Genomic DNA, 19,883 nt, shown 5'->3' with positions numbered 1-19,883 from the left:
TATCATCTACACCGGGGGGGTCAAACTCATTTTAGTTCATGGGCAACATACCCCTAATTTGATCTCAAGCAGACCAGACCAGTAAAGCATTTCAGAAAGATCAGGAACTGTATCTGCCTCAGAGTTTGTTGTCAGCTTGATGCTGGCAAACGCATATTGCTTCTACTACGACAGCGTTCTAAGGCCATTGTAAGAAAAAAATGACGTTACAGACACGGGAAAGAGGGCTAATATAATATAGGGCTAATATTCCGAGAAAGATAAATGTTGTAAATAAAAAATAAAAAAGAATTCTGATATTCTCTGAGATTAAAGTGGTAAATTTGGATTTGGAATGAAATACTTCTCTGCAATTTTCACACTTTGCAAAATAATCCAGTGGGCCTGAATGGACCCTTTGGCGGGCCGGTTCTGGCCCACGGGCTGTATGTTTGACACCCCTGATTGACACACTCCGAAGGTCGTTGACAGCACATATTTGAGAATCACTCTCTTCTTTTATTCTGAAAGTTTACCATTGCTCCCGATTAACTGTCATTCAGTCACGTTGCATCCTGAGGTCAATACTCTGGGCTACAACAAGACCGCTACAGCTGGGGCCAGGCCTCATTCATACCCTGAACCTCTCTTGTGCAAATTTTAAATGTGTAGCTGCCGGCTCGCGGAAGCCTGTGTGGCTCCATGTTAAAAAAAAAAAAAACATTTTAAAAGCATAGATTCTCTGAAGCGACAAACCTTTTTTAAATGTGGCTTTCTGAGGAAACTAAAGTCTGGGCTCACAACCAAAATCTTGGGTAATTGTACCCCAATCGTTTTCAGGATTGCTGGAGTTATCACCATGTGCACCGAATGATCAAGCCTAATGGCATGGGGAGGTATGTGCTCAGGCTTATTTTTATTTTATGGCCTGAGACAGGGCGGCAGGGTTAACCTCATCATGCAGGCGAGTCATTATTGCTCCTCATCTTCTCTGCCATTGATTGCTCCGAGCATTTGGGAATAGAATCCTCCATATTAAATGCCATAAATACCTGCATCAATCATGTATGAAGTGATATATATTTTGCAATTACATATGGATGCATTTCCTTATGCATATGGAGCTGGGTCCCTGCAATTTCTGATAGCAATTGTGTCATTTAGCTGCTGTATTGACCATCTATAAATACTTGATTTTCTAAACCTCTATCTAACATGTGAAACATAGAATTTTTAAACACTTTATAAACACTTTTTCTAAGCAGTGCTACTGTTTATTTGATGCCCAATGGAACCACAAGATTGCACTGTTGGTCACTGAGCATCTTCCCTACAGGACTTACTGCCTTGCTAACGGGCACTCAACCCTCATGTGTTCCTCGGGTCAAATTTGACCCATTTTCAGTAAATAAATAAATAAATAAATTGTAACAAAAAATGGACCGTCAAAATAAGCGCTGAAAATGTCGACATAAAAAATATCAAAAACCTCAAAGCCCCCACAACATTGAAACAAGTGACAAAAATGTCGGAAAAAGCGATAATAATGTTGTTTTTTCATGGTTGACGGGAAGACGACACAAGGGTTAAACAATACGCAGGGAGCCAATGATGGGTCTTGTCTCCTTACCAACAAAGCAGGTTATTCCAGCCGTTACCCCAACAATATAAACTCTTTGCAACAGAGAATGGAAATTCACGTAAAAGAAAATACATTTTTGCATTCTGGCATTTGTTGAAAAACTTTACAGCTACACAACAACCTAGCCCCTGTCTTAATACAAAATTATGATAAATAATCCTGTCTTTTTTTCAGGCCTAATGATTATACACCAATAAAAAAAGGAAATCTGATGAATATTCTAAGGCACTCTTCTATGTCATGGTTTTTTTTAATTTAAATGAACATAAAGCATGCATTTTCTATATTAGAAAATGTTGCTGCGTCAACATGTTTAGCTCAGATGTGTAATTATGGCAAACATTTAAAACAATGTGCAATATAATGAAGTTGAAAAAAACATTTCTTGTTATGGGTCCATATAGGGTTTCCCCCCCCCCCATAAGCTGCTGCTTACAGAACAACAATGGGTTTAGTGTGCATTGCAGATGAGAGGGCCTCCAAGGACACAATTTAATGAACATGTAGGTCATTTTTGGATACCCTTTGTACAGTAGCATTAACTGTTGAGTTTGCAACACAAGCTCCAGCAGAGATGATTGTGGTTTATAGGTGAAGGGAGTCCTTATGGGGTTAATCACTTTTCTAACTGTAAAGGGAATGCATGTGGACAAACAATGACGCAGTTTAACGATGTGTGCTTTCATTTGTTTACATGTTAATGAGGCATTAGGCCCTCTTTGTCAAAGTCTGTCATCAGACAATCTGTTTTCAAACATGAGATCCGCAGAATGGCAGAAGCAATTATTATACAGTATTGTGCAGAAAATGCAGTTTGCTGATGTTACATATGAAATTCCTAATCATTTATTTTACAAATAATTTGTTTCTGTATTCGAATAATCTTAGTCTTGTGCCAGTTAAACAAAAAATGGGGATTATCTCAGGCAAACGTGCCAATTTATGAACTTGCAATTACTTGTAACTAGTTTGTAGTAACATTTTTAATTGAACATTGTAACCTTGTATAAAATCCCAGCCACATTGCAACATCAAGACTGGTTCAGTGAGGAAATCATTCAGGAACAAAGATCATTTCCTCTTGGTCAGACATTTTTATTTAGCTGTCTCATTACGTATGAATTATGACAGCAGATGAGCATTACTGCAGCACCAGAGACCAGTAATGTGGTCATAAATGTGGCATAATTGCACTTGATTGCAGAACTTTTTGTTAGTAGCTGGTGCATGTATCCTCAGATCAATACTGTGGTACACAGTGATGGTTTGGGCTGGAGGAGTTTGCTGACCCAGCTCTCGGGGCACAATTCTCTGGGGAAGAGTGTAAGTATAGATCCTTCCAGATTTTCTTTGTTTCTACTCTGCCTTTTTACTTTCACCTCCCTTCCCTACCTTACCCCCACCTCCCCTCATAATGAAGCTATAGCAGTTGGAAAGCACTTATGTCCATCCCCGCCCACTGCTTCATCCCTAATGCACATCCCCAGAACAGACCACAATTAAAATTTCAGAACAAATTTCAACCCTCCTGTATTATTTAAAGCACCAAAAGCTGCTGCTGCATCTAGAGACCAAGTGGGGGACAATAGAGGGTGTGGCCATATGTTTTATGTTTGACTGTTTAGTCAGGCAGTGAGAAATAAGCTTAAAGGAGACCAATCAAACGCTGTTTTTTTTGTCAAACAAGCCTGCAATCAACAAGTCCTGGGTTGGTTCACATTAGCTTGTGATTGACACAAGTGATGTCTACTTATAGATAACCTTTTACCACAAAGAATATTGCTATTATACTAACCGTTTTTTGCCTTTTTAACTTTCACTTTAAAGTGCCCCATCACCCTACTTTTAAGCTTTGACTTGGATTTAGTGAGAATGTATGGAGGAGGTGGAAAATAATCATAAAGGCCATATTTAGTTTTGAAAGCCACACCTGGAAAAGTAATCAATCAGCAACCCTATAACCGCCTGTGGATAAATAATGTTCATTTTATGTTGTGGACAAAAAGAAAAAACACATTATGCAAAAGCATTGCTCTGTCCATGTCTCCTGTTTTTTATGCAGTTCTGAATGGGCATCAGGTGCCTTGCGGGATTCATAGATCAGTGTATTGCTTTTTTGTTTTTCTGGCATAAACATGCAGATTTCTGTTGTCAATGGGAGTCCTTTTGTTTTCTCTCCAGCCAGGGAGGTGTGTTCATGCATATAATGCATCACAAATCATAATGCCCGTCAAAATGCCATCAGAAGGATCCTCCTACTACGGCATGTGCTGTGTAATGTAGTTGGTGTGTTACACTGTATTAGCATAAATCGCCATATCATTGAGCAAAGCACTTTGCGCCTGTTCTCTGTAAAGAGTAATATTACCTCTGAGCAGCCGTCCCAAATCACCCTCTGACATTTTATTGAATCACAACTGAATGCACATAAGCTATGTGCCTTAGGAGCTTTAAAGTAAGATTGTATGAATGGAGAAAAACAATCCAGGAGCCAGAACAAGAGCACGGCTGGCATACTAAACCACTGGCACATGATTAAAGAATTGTTGTGGAGCAACAATGTTTCAATCCAAAAAGACTGCAGCTTAAAAATAATATTGTTTACTAACTGGACTCATTCTACATTACATTACATTTAATTTAGCTTATATCCAAAAGCGACTTTCAGTGTCTTGCCCATGGACACCTGTATGGGACTGCAGGGTCAGGGATCGAACCCCCGACCTTTAGATTGGTAGACAGCCTACCGCCTGAGTCACAGCCGCCCCTACATGCGGGTCTGTCACGTAAAAGACTGGACTAGAGAATATTACTGGTTTTAGTTGGCGTCTTCAGATATTATATCATTAGATAGACTCATTCCTGAGAGCAGAAGGTCAGCCTCACACATTCAGATGACTGAGTTTAATTATTAGTCAAATGTCAGAGCCACACGGAGTTGGATGAGCTTTTAGCTACACCTGGCCTCCGTACAATGTGGCTCACCAGATGAAGAAGTATAGACAGCTATATTAAGCTACTGTCACTCTCTCTACCGTACAGTCTCTGGCTGTACTTGCATTTCAGAAAGGCCACCCATGCTGTAGGTGTTGGTTAAAGTAGGTCATTCTACCTCATTACACTCTGTTGGTGCTGACCAAATCTTGTGGCGCAAAAAAAATGGAGGTTTGGATGACTGTTGTACAATCAAGATTAATTTTAAGTAAGTCAGTGTGCACAGCTGGCAGTGGTGGCCACTGCAATCCTTAAAACCAATCCTAATATCTGCTGTGAGAAATACCTAAATATCAAGCAAGCAAGGAGACATTTTAAGTAATTATAACATTTAGCTAATCCTGCAATTTAATTTTTGTCATAGCAAGTAGCTGAGCTGAGAGTGAACAGCAGTTGGACTTTCCCTGTTAAACTTTAATTATTACATTAGTAATTTAAGCTTATTACCTTTTAAAAAGCTCTGAATTGGCACCTCTAGGATTTAGGGATGAGTCCCGGCTTGTCAGTCTGAGAAACTAGCGCTAGCTCAGCAACCAACGTGGAGAGCTGTCAACGGTGTCATAGATGGAAGTCAGATGAGACTATGCTACTGGTGGTTTGTCATTTTTACCAAAAGTAGCACTTTTGAATTTATTTTTAGAATATTTATTGACGTGTGCTACTAATTTAGTGTCATAAACGTACAGTATTTTTTGTGAGAGGAAGTTGGCCAAGGACCTTCAATGGAGCAGCAACGCAGCAGTACTGTTAGGCCTGAGCAATTCATTGTTTTCGTATCAAGATGTGCCTAATGCAAATTTTCTAATGCAAATGGAACGAGCCACAACTTTTTTAATAACTTACATAAGTAATAGTGTATTAAGCTGCAGCCAGGGAAAATTGAAGCTTATGAATCTTGATTGCATCCAATATAATAACTGTCGGCAGTAAATTTAACATCAATAAAAACGTTTTATTTAACATTAACGTTAGCTCAAGCATTGCAGACCTGTCAACTGTAACAAGAGATACCATCAGACTAAAATCAAAACTTCTCTACAACCTATTGACAACTATCGATAACGACTGGCCAACTATGCAGCTGTTATTAGTGAATCTTACTGAATGATATGAGTCTATGTATTTTTATGATAAAATATGAGCAACTTAAAAAGCACTTGTAATGTAGTTTTCTAACCACTGGTTAGCTGTTTATTTGGGAGGGTTGCACTTTCAGTTCTTAATATCATCTAGCTCTTGTTCTTTTGGAAAGTTAATGCATATTTTGTAAGATGCTTTGGTCAAAAGGTAGCGTCTGCCAAATGAAAGTGTTTCAAAGTAAATGTTAGTTTAATTGGTCAGTTTTTTTTAATGTAAATCCAATCCAATATAAAAGGCTGTTTACTCAGTGACCCACTCCCACCTTAGAGCCCTGCTTAGATTTTGCCAACTTGCCATTGCCATGAGCAGTAAAAAAACACGGTTGTAATTCCAACATCCTGAGGTATTATTTTCCTGCCAGGACTGAACTATTCCACTTTAGAGCTAGAAGTGTTTTTGCCTGTATTGGATTTTTTTGCACTTGTTGATAACAATTTCAGGTTGGTTTCCTACTACTGTGATTGTGCTGATTGTGTGATTTACCAGCCTTTACCACGCACATTAATGTTATAGTAACTTGTAACAAACCATGAGTGGCATGTTGACGGTCACTTAAGAGCTAAACTATTAACCTGATAACCAGACTTAGATCTTAATCTTTCACCCACACAAACCAGTCCACATGCTCATGATGGATCTCTTGGATATTAAGAGAGACTTCATTTAGTACATGACACTGCCAGAAAAACCATGGAGCCTTTCCAGTTATTTTCATTCCTGACTAACAATATCACCAGCACTCGTACCACCATCACCCTGGTTAGCTTTAAGCACATTGCCCACTGATTGCACTAATCCAATCAGATAGATCAGGTGTGCCAGCTGTCACACTGAGACACTTGGCAGTAACACTGGAGAAAAGCAGGCTGTGTAACAGCCGGTGAGCAGCCATGCAGAGGGGATGTGTCCTGTTAAATAATCCATTAAGACTTTTTTTTTTTAACCTCACCAGCCTCTTTGGATGCAGCCACATTAAACTAACAGAACAGCAAAAGGATTTGTCAGGATTTTTCTTTTTTTACAGTAGCTTTTCCTATTTCCCCCTCTGCAACAGAGCACAACATGGCTTTATGGAATCAGAAGTGGCAGATCTGGAGCCACCCAATCGCCCTGAAGATGTTGCCCACCACAGTGTGTTTCATACACAGCCGTGTCACGATTTCTGCCTATTGTTACTATGTCCTCAAATGAGAGGCACATTTCACTGTTGAATGCCTTAATTACCTCCCACCCCCAGCTAACTGTATTGTGATTTCAGGGAAGGGATTATGATACAAAGAGAATATAAAGACCCACATTACAAAAGGTTCAAAAGTACCTTTGCTCCAGTTTCTGTACAACACCATGTGGCATTGCATATTTTTATTTGAGTTGAAAATCTGAGCAAGCCTACATCTTTATTAGTCATTAGCTTTAATGATAAAATGGGAAGTACACTATGGGGACCCGTCACATCAACTAACTATTAACTAGTAGTTGGCCTAGCAATCATGGTGCTGTGTTTTATTCTGAGTTGAAATTGCTGATGGCAGGTTGGCATGACAGTTTTACAGTATAGATGGCAGAAATGTGGCTTTGATTGCCACATCAGAAAGCCTACGTACAGTTTAGCTTAAAATATATTCACTTTTTTTTCGGAGTTATCATCGTTATCTTTTTCTGAGTGTCATACTGTAATGACCACGTCATATATATATATATACAGTATATATATATATATATATATATATATATAGTTGGCTGGAAGTTGGCTTGCTAGATGACATCATATACTGTATACGCATGCCTCTTTTGCCTTCTACCCAGATCCAAATTGCATTCAGGTTAATAGAATCCTGAGAATTGCCACAGGCATTTTAAATGTGCACACACTTCGCTTCTTTCCAAGTGCCTAAAAATGCATTGTTAAAGGTTTCTTTTCCTTGCGCAGTACAACTCACTCTCAAACTCGGAATGACACGACATCTCTCCGGATCAGACTGTTTGATAGATATTCTGTTAGACAGATAGATAGTATGTAGGGTGGAAAAAGAGAGACATTTTGAATGTGGATAGAATGACTAAAACAAACAAAAAATTGGGACAGCGAGTGTGTTTGCCTGCGGACGCGCCATGACTCTGACTACCTTCCTCCTCCCACACTACGCTTTCTGAGTTACCCTAAAGGTGAAACATCCAAGGGCGTCTGAACACACAGCAACATCTGAGTTTGCGTTTGCATGTGAGTAACTGCACTTTTCCAAGTTTGACAAATATCTTTTTATTCAGAAACTGAAACCAGTATCTCTGTATGAAGTATGGCATATTAATATTTAGAATTATTCTGAAATAGGCTGTGTCATGGATTTCCCTGATACATTTTTTAAGGTAAGGAGCTTCTTATAACAGGATGACCCACCACATTCATTTAGTGGTATGCAAAGGTTTCCACCTGTTTTAATTGGATGGAAATAAAATCATATGTAACTTGACAAGTCCTAAGTAAATCTATAAAGTCTATAACAAGTCCAGCTGCTATATTGGTCTAATTTGCTTTTGTGCGCACCTCGCCTGCATGTCTGTTTTTGTCATGCATTCTTCCAGGTCAGTCTAATTCTTGCAGTGTGTTGTGCAGTGGCCATGCTCTGAGTTGTCCAGGATCATCAGCTGGGAAAGCCTGTCCCTTAATCCCCAGTCCTCTGTTAATGGTCCACCCTTGAGGCCCCAGGGCAGCAGTCTGAGACAGGAGAATGAGTGAGCAGTGAACTTCAGCAAAGAGACTGATGTAAATGTGAAGAAATAGGCTGTATGGATGAGAGAACAAAAAAGTCAAAGAACTGGGTCTATAAAAAGGCATAGGCTGGGCAAAGGGATTGCAGGAGGGGGAGAAGGGCTGGACAGGCGCCTTTTTACTTTATGGGAAGGCAGCGACTCAACCCCAGTGAGTAAACCAGAGGGCTGCTCTGACATGTCAAAGCAAGATCACAGAACTTATTTGATCATGGCTAAGCCGAAGACGTGATGTCCCACTTGGTTGTTTTGGGATGTGTTATCCCCAGCTTTGTTTTTTTTTTTTACTGAAAAATGTGCTGTTGCCTCTGTAGGCCTATGTGTGTGGCAGCGGGCGTAGTTAGACGTCAAGTTGGGTTACATATAGCAATGGAAAAGTGTGCAGACTGCCATCTACTGTAGCTAATACACTGATGGAAGTACCTCATACAACCCTTCACCAAATCTGACTGAAATCTTTCATTCAGATAAGTGCTCTCTTTTGAAACCTCTGCCACTAGCCTGAAACAGGGATGCTTTGTGAAGGTTATGGCCACATAGATTACTAGACACCCGCTAGCTCCGCATCACATGTCTACTTCACCGACAGGAGGAAATCTCAGTGTTTAAACCAACATCACTAATCTGGCCCAAACTATTGCCTTTTAACAGTTATAATGTATAACATTATCATGAACACATTTTCCTGAAGAATTAACAGTCTGTTACAGTATTTTCATTTTGACACTTATCTGTAATTGGAGTGTTTCAGTCCTACTGACGTTTTGCAGGAAGCTCTTTCATGTCTTATTCAACTCAAATCAGAGCGCACACACACACTGCAGTGAGGCAGTCAGTGCTGTCTTTCCATGACACAGATTTTGGGAAAGAAACGGTCTACGACATTGGTCTGGATACATTTAATTTACTGTCCACGAGGCCTCCCAGACTGCACTGCATGGATCTGTAACACACAAAAGGCTGCAGCTAGACTAATATCACTGTGTATTGCACTTTCAAACCACGAAATTCAGTCAGTGATAAGTGAGGGACGTTTAAGAAAGTATAGATTGAAGTGGTGTCTTGGAGATGGAAGAGGTGAGGGTGAAGAGGAGGTGAGGAGGTAGTGGGACTCACTTTATGTGGATTTCATTAGGGTGACTGTCAGGAGAATAAAGGTCTAGCTGATCTGTGCCAGATAAGTTAGGTCTTTGTGAAGGTTCTTTTGAAAATAAACTCAGGAGGAGAAGTCATAGAAGACCACATAAAATAGTTGGAGGTCTAGTATTGACAACCCTGTAAGTCACAGATAGCGGAGAAATAACTTTTCTATATCTTCTTTTTCTGTATATGTGCAGTTGTTAGGCTGCAGCTCCATGGTTAGAGCATCCTAACAGGTACCTGTGAGAGATTATGGCCCCGAGAAGAGATATTGGAAAAGTGGTGGTGATCTGTTTTGACTTTAGGTCTTCCTTAATAACATATTTAAAATGTTCTCAACCTTGTGTCATACAGGCCCAAGAATCCACAGGATTTTCGTCCAACCAAATACTTAGCTGAATTGCCTTATTATAAACCTGATAGGGAAGCTTAGCTGCTTTAGTGTCTGGGGGAATTAGGTATTCCTACAGGGCGATTATACCACATCTATTTCCCTGTACATACAGCGACAATTGCAGGTTTGCATGCGTAAAGCCCACTGAGACAAACTTGTGATTTTGGCCTGTACAATCAAATTGACTTGATTTGCCTAAGTGGCAAATGGTAGACATTCAGCTGTTAACCTCTGTGCAGACACACTACAGACTCCAAGTCTAAGTGTCACTTAATTCCACTTCAATGTCAAAATCAACTTGCTGTTTTGTTTCAGGGTGGGCCGTGATTGGCTACAGAAAGCTCCCCCGCTGCAATTCATCACAGGAGAAAAAATAGGATCTACTGTTTTCTAGCTTCATGCAGGGGGAAAAATGTCAAAGCACCTGAAATGCTGGATGCTAACACATTGTTTACATCAGCCATGCAACTAAAGGAGCAAGTTAGCAGCACAACAGCAGCTTCAGTCTTCTGGCAATGTCTACACTGAACCTGCACTGCTGTGCAATCACAGCCCAATACAGAATCAATGTAGTTATACGCAGAATAAAATACACTTAAAAATACACCAACTAAAAAGATGCATCAGGTTACAGTGTGTGTATTAATGCAAGTGAAACACATGCTGTTTATGTGGCTGATGTAGACAACTATATTAATTATAGTTGAGTCATTTCTATTCCATCAGACGAGCAATAGACGAATGACTGAAAAAATAGTTTCAGTATTTTTTTGTATTTCCAGTGGATATGCAGGTTTTGAGTCAAGCTGAGCCAGATGATTTTACAGATTAGCATGTATCAAAGAGGAGGAGTCTCTGTTCTATCTATCAATCTATTAAATTAATTTTTGCTTTGAAGAAAAATGGTGCTCAGTGGCACATGCAGCAGTTACCCTGTGGTTTTATTTTTATAGTTTGTTAATTCTTGGTCAAAAGTTGACACGCGATCACAAACAGTAACTGACAGTTGCGGAATCAGCTTAAATCTTTGTTGAGCGTTCTCCAAACACAATGATGGCATCAATGGCAAAGTAGGAAGACATCTGGAGTATGCAAAGCAAGCAATCCTTGATGCCAGGTCTTGTAGTCCTACTCCTAAAGTTTCATCCCCCCCACCCCCCGAGCCATGGACGCTGTCCCGAATGATTCTCTCCTAATTGCTTGTTACATTGCCACAAAGCTGTACTCTTTTCTTAGGGTCAATGGATGTAGTTAAGCACTGGAGTGGGGTGAATGAAAATGTTCTAAAAATGTTCTAATAGAGCATCGAGAATGTCCCTGAGCATGTGCAGTGACGTGTTTGCCCATGCAGAATCTGTATTCCTTTTTTTGTAGGACAGAACACGCTAAAGCCACCATTACGGGAAGGGGGGTTTGCAGGGTTTTGTCACAACACGTTGGCTTTTGTTCCTCCAGACGTAATGTAGAATAAATGTATTCTCCTAGTCTTTTTGGGTGGGCGTTGACAGCCACAGCAGCAAGAAATAACTCAAGTAGCATAATTGAGATGCTCTCATGTTTCCACTATTTTCCTCTGCCTCTCCCCTTTGGTTTTAGGATGCTACCAAACAACAAATGTAATCTTGCAAAATGAAGGGTACTTTTGGTGTTGTTGAAGAAAACATAAATTGCATTGTGCAGGGAAGTCTATTTATTATCACATGTAGGCACAAGTCCATCTTTGATCTACTGGGGAATCATGGGAATGATCAATTTAGCAGTGGTGTGTATTACTGTCTGCAGGACAAGCAATGAATCGCTGATTAGATTGGGATGCTGTTTGTTTGAGTTTGTGCGTGCTCACTTTTACAAGGACATTAAGCTTTGTGTCCGTACAGGGACTCATTTGTACGATCCCGGTGTGAAAACTAAATATACATATTTTCTGCTTGCTTCTTTCCCTTCAAAACAAAAAAACATCCCAGACCTAATGTGCAGCCAATTTTTGTGGTAGATCATGAATTAAAGATTCTATGTGGGCACTGGCTGCCACTTGTAATGCCGCAGCAAGGTCTTTTGTCCAAGGCGGTATCACTGCTGGAATTTGATGTAAAAGTTTCTATTTGGCTCAGTTTGACTTTTAGCTAATCACTGTGTGCAGAATGTCCACAGGCTCTATCCACAAGATAGTTTAGCCAATAAAAGGCTTTGCCACAATCTCTCCATCGCCATCATCTGCCAATACACATTCTGTCAGTAGTTTATTTGCAATGGACCTGTGTTACTCCCATGTATGGTATTAACATATTTTCATAGGGAAAGCCTTGTTAGACTCAGGGGTAGTTTGAGAGACTGAAATTAGGACCTGTAGGGGTTGTACATGCAACCCCCTCGTGGAGGAAATATGGGACATATTTTTACTATTTGTAGCTGTTTTTTTTCGAAAGGCAGCATACCAAAATGTAAAGTTTGTTGTTATAGCTCCACCATTTGGTCTACCAAATTAGACACAAAGTACGTTATTAGGTCCCCAGGATTATACCCGCCAAGTGAAATGGATTAATGGTTCTCAAAATATGCATGTCCAGTAAGGACAAACACCTACAGATTCCTTGCTTTGTAGTTAGATGTGTAGACAGGAGCACAGGACACATTATAATCCTGATGGTATAGACACATTACAAAATAGATACAAGCTTTTGTCTTTACTAAACACGTGGCTTTTAAGTCTTTTAACTTTTTTGATAATATGCACTTTGGTGATGAGAATTTGAAGATGGAGGATTTAAAAACAGAATATGAGTGGAGGGATAAATACTGAAACAGTTCAGCACAGTCTTTGTGAAAGCACTTTGACTTTATTTTTTAAAGTGTTCTGCTATAATATATTCTTTTATTAAGCCCACTTTGAGAACACTTCTTATCTCAAGCACTAAAGTTGTTGGGTTTTATTAGAAAAATAAAATTCTCAAATAAACAGAAACATACATGAATAAAATATGCAAATTGAAAGCCAGTGATGCACAGGTTCAGCCTGAGCATGGTCAAGGTGTGTGTATGAGAGAGAAAACTGTGTCTTTAGAAATATGTAAAATTAGATTAAAGAAAAGCATTTAAATATGTTGTGCAGTACTATTTTTTGGATTTACAAGAAGAACATATGCAATTTATCTGAATTATAATAATTATATTGACGCATATGGCTTTTAGCAGTTACCTAACCCTTCCTTTGGTCATCATTGGATGTCAGGGTTTTGTTTAGAGACATTTTCCAAGAAGCAAATGACTTTCCCAACCCTTTACAAAGTAAAGGTACATTTTGGATGCTGCTCTGGTACATGTACGACTGTCATCCATCCATTTCCATGTATTTCTCAGAAATGATTCAGAATTGTCATCATCCATTCAGAATCCACCACCAGTGCTGTGGCAAAGTTCTTTTTTATTGCTATCCATGTTGCTGCATTGTGAATGGGCGACACATGAGCTGCGCCTACTGAAGCGAGACAGACAGAACTGTCTTGTCACATTTCTGCCCATTTGGTTAGAATCAGTGTGGTCACTCCCTAATTCTTCAAAGGGAGACTTTATACCCCTGCAGTGCCCTTTAACTCCACTCCCCATTCTCTTTTCTGTGATTTTATCAGAGCCTTTCATTGTGCTTGATTTAGCTTGTACTGTTCTCATGCATTGGTTCACACATGAGACTGCCTGACTCACACGCTCACATGTACTGTGAGCTTATTGCAGTGTTGGATGGGTAGTATGTGGCAGTACAGTATTAGCACCAGATAGTCTCTGTGAATGCTGCAGCTTTGCATGTTGGCCTTACAAACTCAGCCAACCACAATATGGAATTTCATTACAATGTCATTTTAAGTCTTGTCTTTAGATGTAAATATAAATTCTTATTTTCAACTGAACAAGTGTGCTTGGCTTCTTTGATTTGGCTGGAGTGCTAAAGAAGCTATACAGCTCTCAGCTTTCCAAACAGTAATGTGATGTCTCCCCTATTGTAATTACTCCCACATACAGGGTACTGAGCCACATTAACCTTTTGGCAGGGTGCATCTATGGACCACTGTTAGAGCCCCGTTCTTGTGCTGCTTCCAAAATGGTTGCCAACTTTTTTACACCTGTTGTATCCATTTCATATCCAATCTGCCCTGTAGGTCTGATTCATTCTTGGTCACACACTATGGGAATTAGTGTTTGATAATGAATTAGCATTTTTTTATTTAGGCAAACACTAGTACGTGCTCGAGCTTCATTGAAGAAAATACAATTAAAGTCTGTGGCTAAAATGCAGTCTCATACTAATGTACAAGCTTGTGGTAAACCAAACCTACTGTATAATAGACATCATGTATGAAGTACCAAAATATGCTGCACTGCAAAGGTCCAGTCCAAAAATCATGTACATTAAGCCCATCTAAGTTTTTTTCTTTTTTTATTGCATGAAGTATGACAGGGTCAATTTCTCTCCCGATTCAGGAAAACTAAATCTCTGCTCTGGAACAGTCTGGTAATGGGTAACAGGTTTCTACAGTCATTGATTTTTCAGACACCTGCCACTATCTGTTTATTATTTCTGAGCATTTATTTTACTTTTGAAATGGATCATTGATGATAAAATTGGCGGAAACGCAATAACCTAGATGCCAAAATATATAAGAAGGGCAAACTAAAATAAGTTACTTAAACTATTAACAAAGTAACAACCTTTCTTGTTCCTGTAATTATTTTGTGACCCATAAGATTCATCTTGGTAACCCGTGGTGGGATCCTGACCCCCATGTTGGGACCCATGGCATTCAGCCACTGCAGGAAATTGGATTTACAGGATTTTTAATCTGGGTCATCTAATTGGGTAGATTAGCCAAAATCGGTTAGTCGCATTTGATTATTGTAGCTTTGAAAGTTGTTAAGATTCATTTCCATAATAATAACTTGAGCCCCACAATAAATTGGCTACAGTGATATAGCCTATCAGCCGGCATTAGTTCATTGCAGATATATTGATATGCCATCTGATATACTACAAGAAATTCAAGGGCAGAAATGCCAGAAGAAGCGGTGTCACCATTCTGTAGTCTGTCCCTTCAAAGCGTTGAGAAGTCTTTTTTTTCAACTGTAAAATATCGCTATTGGTATCTGCCTCGAAAATCCAGTATCTGTCTGTCTATTTCAGTAACTGTATATTGATACATCATATTAAAAAGGTCCATATACAATGATTTAAACATTTTTGTATTGACTAAGAACAAATGGAGCTCAACATACAACTGTTGTGTGTGAGAGCAAGGGGAAAACAAGAACTGACCTGAAACCAGTCCCATTTATAATAACTGCTGAAATAATTGCTCACACAGTTCTTCTGTTAATGAATAAAGCTGGAAATGTCTTTGGTCACAAATGGATGGTTAGGGAGAGATGTCCATTTAGATTGTGTTTGGGTGGGAGGTTTCTTTTTCCAGTGAGTGATAAAGAGCCTACCAGGAGTGGATGATGGAGGAGGCGAGTGTGATCATTGCCACTCAATAAATTCAATATGCTTTACTGGCACGAGTGTAACGCTGCTCTCAAGAAGAAAATAATGTGCTTCTTAGGAGTGTGATTCTTTTCCCCCGTGTGTGAGGCTCAAATATTACTATTTTTTTTATTTATTTTAACAGACATAACTAACTTTCTGACTTGTTTTTCCCTTTTCTTCTCTATATGCTGTCCACCTGTGGTAACTGATGGTGCCCTCCTCATATAGGTAAGTCACATACATGCAATCATTTTCAGACTACTGCCCACATGTTTGAAATGTCTTTATGAGGAGATCCATCATAATGGAATGGATGACCTCCATAGTAAGGTTATACACACACACACACACACACACACACACACACACACACACACACACACACACACACACACACACACACACACACACAGTAGTTTAACCTTTACAGAAGATGACACGAAGAATGTAGGTTGCAGGATAAATTACACAGAGCCATGCCCATGCAATCAGTGTAGGAAGTGAAAGGGTTGTTTTGAAGGATCATGTTTAATCAATGGCAGTGCATTTGATGGAGTGGCTATGCCCTTATATATGCTCAGAGATGCACAGGGTCAGGTCATAGTTTTCATACGAACCACAGGTTACGTTTCAATTCCATCATCAGACTCTGGAGATACAGGAGGAAAGATAATTCTCCATAAAACACTGTGTAGGAACAATATGATCTACTTATGTCATGTTTTATCTGTGAGCATGAGCTGCTCATCATCCGTGATATAGGCTCCTGAGAAATTAAAATAAATGTACACTTGGATCCCATTTTGTGCTCTATAATCCACCTTAATTGGAGCCAAGTCATTGATTAGGTATGTTGTCGTAGATTAAGAGATAGAAATGTGTCAAGATTGAAAATAAGAGAATGTGCTAGTCATTGGATTACTTTAATTATATATCTCCTCTTACTTTTTGCTTAATGAAGGATGATAGGATGTGCTGGGCTATGAACTTTCTGTTCAATAAAAATAAGGCTTTAAAGTTGAAAGATGGCCCACAAAGACTTGCCAGTCATCTAATTACCCCTCTTCCCTATTCCAGCTTTCATGAAGTAATTTGCTACATTGCACAGGTCACTCCAGCTAAGGTTCATCATATTTATTGAATTGTTAGGCCACAAAAGCTTAGCACTCTCTGTTTGACAAGGGAAGCCGGTACTAACATTTTAATGAGCGTCCGGAGAGGAAGAGGAGGCAGCCTTGTTTACCAAAAGGCGTTGAGCTTTGTGGGAAGGTACAAAATATTTATGGTACAACGAGGGTGTGGGCAGTGTGAACATGTCTTCTTCATCTCCTCTTTCAGCTCCAGTCATGTTTTTTTTATTTTAATGTACTCACAAATCTAAAAGGATAATAAGATTGTGCTCTTTAACCCTTCCACCAAATTGAAGCTGCAATGTAATTTGATGCCTGTCCCCAGTTATCAATGGAAGCCTGTGTTATTTATTGCTGTATTATATGCTTCAAACAGAATGGGAAGTCCACTGACCTTCTGTGTTTTCAGTGTTTTTATTTTTCATCTGGCAAGGTGGACAGGGCGGTAAAGTATGGTAGACACAGACATGAGAAGATAATACAATGTGTAGTATGATAAAAATGTACCTAGTAAGCTTTGATACCTCTTTTATTCTCCATCTTTGTTGTTTTCTTTTATTTCTGCGCTGCATTACCCGGAGCTGTTCGGATCGTTTTCTAAACATAATCGTTTTCTCTAACGCTGTCCTCAGGGAAATGACAAAACTAAAGAAAACTGTAGAATCTTCTCTCTTATTGTTCATGCTCACTGTCATGGTCATAGGTTATTGGGACACTTGAACAGAACAGAGCCATTGTTAATGTTATAAGTATCAGCTGTGCTTTCCCTGCTGTGATAGGTTAAGATGTCTGCTGTGAAAAAAGGCCTATTCTACCTTTTTTGAAGTGTGTCATGTAAATGTTCATTTTGATGGGTTTGATTCAACTATATGCAGCTTTAATTGCAGCTTTAATCTCGGAGGCTGTTGTTTGGTGTCGTACTGTTTGAGATTGTGTTATCCTGAAAGTTGTCAATATTTTGTCCACTGAGGACAAACTGATACCTTGACTGTAGGGTTGCACGATATTGACAAAATGTGATATTGCGATATTGATTATGAATATTGTGATATCAAAAGTTGTGGGAAAAGTTTTTTTACAACAACAACAAGGTTTATTTCAACTGATTGCCATATTAGACTAGTACAACATGCATAAATAACTCTAAATAACAACCATGTCAACAGAACAGGACATGTTTTACTGGTTGGACAATATAAAATATAAAAAGATAGCAGGACACAACTTTTCTTTCTCTTCTCTGATTCCTTCCGTTTTGATGTCTCTATCAATTACTTCACTTACACTGTCACTGTGTTGAAATATGCACACATGTGGTACGCTACATAGGGTTTGTCATGTAATGGACTCGTGTGCTGACATGCACTAACATGTGCAAGTGGCAGGGTAACTGGCCAATGAAACATGATCATTATAGCGTTTCAAATCAAACACAACAAGCCACACTTTTTAAATATCTTGTGATAACAATATTAAGTCAATAAACCTTGCACCCATACTTGACTTGTAATTATTTTTGCACAAAGGCATGCTGACTCTTCTTTTACGTTCTAAATGTAAATACATTGATGGTGGTGACAGCAGTAATCAAGTCCAGTCTACAAACATTTCTGATGGATATCTTTTGAAATTTCATTAACAAAAAGGCAACCAAAAGGCATTCACATGGACACCTAAGTGTTTTCTTCTATCTTTCAACGTCTACCATCAGTGCAAACAACCACCGAGGCATGCAGGGAATAGTCACCAGTTAACAGGGAAACCAGTCGAAGCATAGCACTGTCACCTCGCCACCATCATTATTCCCCTCTTCCTGCAGTTGATATTCTGGCTGTCGGATTTGTCAGATTTACTGTTATGGATGTGGCCAGTGCTAATTTGCTAGCTGCTGTTCATAGTCTTTCACCTTGCTCCATTTTGGAGTGGCTCTGCTGTTGCAGTTACAGTTGTTGCACATGGTTAGGTTTTGGATAAAGTGGTGCAGATTTTGAGTAAAGCAGCGATCTTTTGTTTCTCTGTGCAGGAGCAACCCTTCTATCTCTGTTTGTGTTCGATTCAGTGATTGGTTTATGAAGTTGGCTTGTCTCTCTAAAGCACCTTAACGACAGTCTATGAATCAAACAAGTCATTCATTTATTTGCTTTTTATCATCTGACTACAGATGGATGAGGAAACAGAAGTATTTGTGCTGCCAATAATGATATATGCTGCCTACACTTACTTACTTACATTTCAACAGAGAATGTTTGTTAGAAAAAAATAAATAAGTGATGAATGCCTTCAGCCATTTCCAAGGAGAATAACCCAAAAAATAAATATCATATTCATTTCATCTATTGTTAATACAACGAATTATTGATTAATGCACTGAATGAAACATTTGAATACAGCATTTTTACTTGTAATTATATATTTTCATTGGCTTACTGCTACTTTCACTTAAGTAATTGATTGTAATATTCATTCCACAACTGCTTAATCATTTGTGGCAATAATTGAAATACTTTTATTCTGGAAAATGCCAAGACACAAAATGTCAATATCCCTCAAAACCATTAAATCTCTCCTCATGTTATCAGAGATAAAGAGATGACAGCCCATGAGATCCCTGCTTGCGCAATCAGTTTGTTTAGCTCAAGCTTGCTATTGTGCAACATGGCTTCTGCAGGAGGAGATGAGATGTATAATGTGGAAATCCACTTGAGGATAATCCTGTATCAGCAGTGGCAGCCATCTATGGATTCTGTGCTCTGCAGACAGTGGCACGGTTTGATGCACTCCTTCGCACACCCAACAATTCACTCACATTTTCATTTCCACACACATACACACACACACGTCAAATTCATGGAATTTACAGAACTGAAGGCTGCACGAGTCGATGCTCGACACGTGCAGCAGGAACAATGTCTAGGAAATTGGCAAGTTCTCATTTCCGCTCTCATATATCTATGAAACAAAAGGATGCCTAACGCTGTGGGTCTGCCATTGCACCGCTGTTCAGAATGTAGGATGCTCATTGTACACCACCTCATTTAACTATGTAGGCTTAATTACAGTGACACAGTGAATGCATTGCAATTACAGACGTGACTAGGTGTACTTTTATTGGAAAGTGGTTCTTCTTTTTATGTGATCACAGACTGGGTAATCTAGAACATTAGGCTGTAATTAAATAAGTCG

General features: G+C 39.2%; 1 protein-coding gene and 1 long non-coding RNA gene across 2 annotated transcripts in view; both read left to right on the top strand.

Moving 5' to 3' along the window:
- The window catches only part of tmem132e (transmembrane protein 132E), a 346,965-nt gene that overhangs the window by 149,310 nt on the left and 177,772 nt on the right, over positions 1–19,883 (top strand). The window lies entirely within an intron of this gene.
- On the top strand, positions 290–13,115 carry LOC116700269 (uncharacterized). The gene is made up of 3 exons (XR_004334613.1): positions 290–463; positions 11,887–11,893; positions 13,104–13,115. It is a non-coding gene; the product is annotated as an uncharacterized LOC116700269 (long non-coding RNA).

The sequence above is a fragment of the Etheostoma spectabile genome, chromosome 13, assembly GCF_008692095.1.
Source record: "Etheostoma spectabile isolate EspeVRDwgs_2016 chromosome 13, UIUC_Espe_1.0, whole genome shotgun sequence".
Lineage (NCBI taxonomy): Eukaryota > Metazoa > Chordata > Actinopteri > Perciformes > Percidae > Etheostoma > Etheostoma spectabile.
The sequence above is the reverse complement of the archived record's forward strand: the minus strand, read 5'-3'. Positions and strand labels throughout refer to the sequence as shown.